General features: G+C 42.4%; 1 long non-coding RNA gene across 1 annotated transcript; it reads left to right on the forward strand.

The window, feature by feature from the left end:
• The first annotated feature begins 1,103 nt into the window (after positions 1-1,103).
• Positions 1,104-4,860, forward strand: LOC149352460 (uncharacterized). The gene is made up of 4 exons (XR_016289534.1): positions 1,104-1,351; positions 1,567-1,656; positions 2,740-2,851; positions 4,752-4,860. It is a non-coding gene; the product is annotated as an uncharacterized LOC149352460 (long non-coding RNA).
• Positions 4,861-5,122: the final 262 nt, after the last annotated feature.

Here is a 5,122-nt window from a genome sequence, read left to right on the forward strand (position 1 = left end):
GCCTTATCCTCAATTCCAAGAAATGTCATTTTGGGAACCGTGAAACAATTGTTCTTGGTCATTTAGTTGATAAAGAAGGTGTTCGACCAGATCCAAAGAAAATTGAAGCTGTCAAAAGTTTTACGGTGCCTCAATCAGGGAAAGAGCTGCAGAGTTTTTTAGGGCTCTGCTCGTACTTTCGACGCTTTATAGCTAGGTTTGCGGACATCGCTTACCCACTCACGTGTTTGCTGCATAAAGATGCACCGTTCCATTGGACCAGCGAATGTGACGCAGCTTTCCGACATCTGAAATTTCTTTTGACCTCGGGCCCCATCCTACGCCACTTCTGCCCATCTGCACCAATTGAAGTGCACACTGATGCAAGTGGTATCGGTATCGGCGCTGTACTTATACAACGCCATGGTCACGATCAGCACGTGACAATATATATATATATATATATATATATATATATATATATATATATATATATATATATTTCGCAGTGCCTCCTGTACGCGGTAGTAAATGAGAGCTGACGAGAACTTCCGAATGATGCTCGTAACTTTAAGCTGCAGCTGCTCTGAAAACTATTCTGTTGCATACGCCACACATTTACGGCAGCATTTGCGTAATTCATACTGCGTAATAGCTGGCTGCATTAAAAGCTTCAAAGGGATACTGCAAGCACTGACAAGACGAGTCTCGCCGCGCTCGTTGTCTCCGATAACGGAAGAGTTGTGCGCACGCCGAAAGTGCGGAAAAATACGTGCCACAAGGGCAGAGAGGCGCATGCAAAAATAAGCTACCAGCACATTGCAAGGACCAAAGGTTGTCGCCCCGCACGCGGGCGGCTTGACCTTGGGACACTACTGGGAACGCAAACATTCTTTCAGTCAGCGGAGAAAAGGAAAAGAGGGGCAGCGCGGGGTCCGGCGGGACGAAAGAAAGGCACGAAGTATGGAGGAAGGAAAACCTCCTCTGTAATTCCTCTATGGCGCGAAGCAAGCTTTGGAAGCGATGGCTGGCAATGGTTTGTAGTTTCTCCCTTCTCTCTCTTCAGGTCACGTGCCTGTCTATTTGGACTGGCTGCTCGCCTAGAGTCGAAGACGAAGCCGCTGTTTACCGCGCTTGTGTAGCGCTTGTAGTGGGTGCCGTGCGTGCAAGTCGCGGCGTGCATTCCTCTTTTCGGCGTTTCGTGTTTGGTTCTGTTCAGCGATCACTTCATCGTGCAAGCTTCATCGATGTGTGACGCTGCAGTGGGCGACATCTTCGCGAAAGAGTCAACGTCTGAAAGAAACAGCGCACGCCAGATCGTCGCGGCGCAGCTCGTCGTACGGATTCTTTGCGCCCTGTTTCAACCGTACAAGTAAGTGACACTTTCGTTTGGTCATACGGGTTGTTTCCTGCCATCAAGTTATGGTGTGTTCAGTACAGATTTTTTATCATGGATTGTGTGTGCTACTTGTTGCTATTTCTTGTTTTGAGCCGGTCGCGTGCGGCCGGAGGGAGCCTATCGTGTACAACACACGATCGCAGCGGCGCAATCTGCAGGCATCTTTCTCATGCTTTCTTTCGCTGCAGGCTCTGATCCTTCGTCTGCTGTGCGAAAGAACATTGCCGGTCGTCTCTTCAACGCAAAGTATTTGTCCCTGCTCACTACCATTCAGTAAGGTAAGTCCAAACCGCAGTCTCCGTTCAGAAAGGGGCGAGTAAATTAGTGTGCGCGCTTCTGTGGCACGTACTGCGCGCAGTGCTCACATCTACCGCAGCACTGTATGTGATTCTTATTAGACAATAATTCCTTTATAATTTTAGCGCTACAAGGCAACTCCTCCTGCCAGGCCGCTTTTCTTTTTTGCGAATGGACGGCGTCATTTTTTTTTTTCTTTACCACGGAGTCGCAAGCAAACGATAAAACAGTAAACGTGAAATTTATTTATTCATAGGCAAGAAATTAGCAGCTCATTTGTGCTCTGCGCTTCCTGGCATGCGGCCGTTTCCGCTCACACCTTGCAATATGTTTGCTAACCCAGAATGTGACTTATCATTCCAGCAGTTTTACTGCATTCGAATGGCAAGATGCAAGTGCTAATGGTGTTAAGTTGATATGTGCTCTTCACTCTGGCTGAGAACTAACACAGAAAAGTGAACTTGTTTAGTTCTTTTTACTAGTGAAAAGGTCGGGGCTAGTTGGTGGCCAAACATTAGCTCACAAAAGCGTACAGTCTATGTCACCTCTTTTTGTGCTCTTGTATTCTCTTGTGAAAGAGTGAGACTTTAGGTTTGATGTCACTCTAATAGGTTGAATAGAAGAATACGCTAGTCTCTAATCTTTTCTGTTATGAACAATAAGGATTTTGGTTGCACTGCGATAATCTGTCGACGAAAAAAAAATTCTGTAATGAATACTGTCAATCTCGTAAGCAGTAACAGTATAGTTCTTTCTTCTTTCTGCAGTGGCTGTTAGAAAATATGTTAATTATGTTAGGCACGTAGTGACAATTCACTGGTAATAGGCCATTGTGCTGCAGAAGTTTGTCTAGGCTTATTGTGCCAGTGCATTGCATCAATTATGCCTCTTATAAATATGTGGCAAGTGCTGTAATGGTTAAAATTTGGAATAAAAAGTTGTTTCTCATTTTTAAACTATTCCTGTCGTTTTCTGAGCATGTGTGCTGCCATTACGTGGTTTAATGAACATATAAGTTATCACTAACCATTACACTAATGCTATAAATGACGCCTCTATTGCAGTGCACCTGGGAGAAGGAGGGATGCAAAGGTGCACAACCATTGTCACTCCTAGCACCGAAGTTCAGCCTGGATTCTTCAAAACCGTACAAGTGGCCAGGACTAGATGTGTGTGGTATGTATGTTTTTATGTAATTGGGACATTGTTGCAAGTTCATCATCACTTGATATCCATCTGTGAACATAGTATGCTATGTTGCGCAGCTACAGCCATTCTATTATAGAGATTTTAGAGCTTTTCAGTGTTTTCGAGGACTTAGTTCTGAAAGAATTTTTAAATAATGGTTTGAATAATTGTGACCTTTTTTTATGACATGAAGTATAAATGCAGTTTTTTTTTCTGCAAAAGTAGGCTGGACTTCAGCAAAGATTTCATATTGAATTAGTTAGAGAGCCGCTGCCTACAATTCATGCTGCTGGCATCAGAAAAAAATGACACACAGTTATGGTAATGCTTGGCAGGGTGGCATGCTACCTAGCTAATATGACTAGCACCGTTTATGCATGTGAAGCTTATTATGATATCTAGCTATGTGAGGCTGTTAATCTTGTTCACACTTTCACACTGTTAATCTTGTTCACACACTGTTCACACTTTCTTTTTGAGTAGGAAGGTGCTGTTCACTGATGTGAATAATTTCCAATAACTCACATGAACCCATATTAGTTTTATTTCACATCGGAGTGAACTTAAAATTTAATTAAGCTCACGTGCCCTGCATGTGACAGCAGATATGGAAAGCAACTGTTTTAACAGCCATTCTTGCATGCTGTCAGTCAGTGTTTACAATTTCATTATGCTAAGCATCTGAAAAGATGTGTAAAGGTTACATTCTATTGTGCCGGCAAAATATAATTCATGAGAATTACTGCTGCTGCATATGGTACAAGCATTGCATGAAGCAGCACTGTCTAAATAAAAAAAACGAGATTTGTAATTTCTTCAAGCAAAAATAGTGCTTTAGAAGGAGACTGTTCTATGCTGCTTGTGTAGTTAATGTAGTCTGTCAGTGAAGGCCAGTCCATAACCAAAGCTTTTTGCACAGGCATAATGTAGAGGTGTAGTATGAGGCTATGAATGTGAATAAAAAGTACCTTTATTATAATGTAGTCCAAATAATATTTTTGGTAGGACGTTACATCATGCGTGGAGACAACTCTTTAGATGTGTAAGTTGCCCTTGCTATTATTTCACGTTTAGCCGAAAGCGTTTCCTTGTTTTCCAGGAGTGGTACACTAAGAGTAATAGTGCATAGCCTGTGTGCATAGGCCTTTCACCAGGTATTTAAACTGTATCGAAAGGCTGTGATGATGGAATGCACCCAGAAATGCCGTCACAGGCACAAGCTTCCTGCTGTTTGCTAATCGGAAATGAATTCACAGGTAATATATGCAGGGAATATTACAGTTGGAAGTATCGCTCATTGATGCTCAGATAATCACTTACACTTCCCTTTTAGGAAGAAAATTCACTGTATGGGCAACAAAACATATAATGGCATCAGAGACCAGAGACATATTGTTAGCAAGGGCTGCATGAAACCTTAACCACTCTAGATACAGAGAAATAAAAACACGAGAATGGAGGGAAGGGTTTGTTAAATGGCATTTCATTTTATCACCTTTTAGTAGCTTCCATTTCATGCACATGTTTTTCTGCTTCTTGATATGACCCTCTTCTTTAGCATCCGGGATGCCTACAGCCTGACCGTGCAGCTGGGCACAATATTCTGGATTTTTCCTGAGAAGCCAGTGTGCTTGTGATTATGTCAGCATATGTGAGTGATTAAGTAGCTGCCATTTAGGACATGTTTTGTTTTTCCTGCATATCTTTTCTGATTTTGGTTCTTATTAACAAACAGAAGCCTGTGCTTGTGGCATTGTTTTCATGCATCTCCCTTTATCCCTGCCTTTTGTGTGGTTTACACTTTTAGACCTGAATTAACTAAGCCTATGGTCACGTCGTCTGAGTTTTGTGGTTGCAAAATTCATTATATGTTTTCTTCTCTGTGCAGGTCAAATGCATGGTACATACTGCCTCCACCTGCATGAAGAAGACTGCCAGGGTCATTGCTGTAATATGGTGTAGCATGTGACAAAATAAATATGACGGTATGTTTCTTTCTCCAATTCTTTTATGAATTCTTTGTGTACATTCTGCAGTAGTACCTGCACCTGAACACACAATGACACAGACCATCTCACATGAAAGATTCGTCGCAACATTTTGACACTCAGGCTTCTACCATATGGGTCAACTTTAATCCTGCATTCAGTGGGCAGGTTTACGATACAGAAGGGTAATAATGCTCGCGTGTGGACAGTATAAATATACCACCGAGTAGTGCATAGATACCCTTTGCAGTAGGGCATTACTTTGTACCAC

This window comes from Amblyomma mixtum, chromosome 3 (assembly GCF_055824585.1).
Source record: "Amblyomma mixtum isolate Tamu chromosome 3, ASM5582458v1, whole genome shotgun sequence".
Classification (NCBI taxonomy): Eukaryota; Metazoa; Arthropoda; class Arachnida; order Ixodida; family Ixodidae; genus Amblyomma; species Amblyomma mixtum.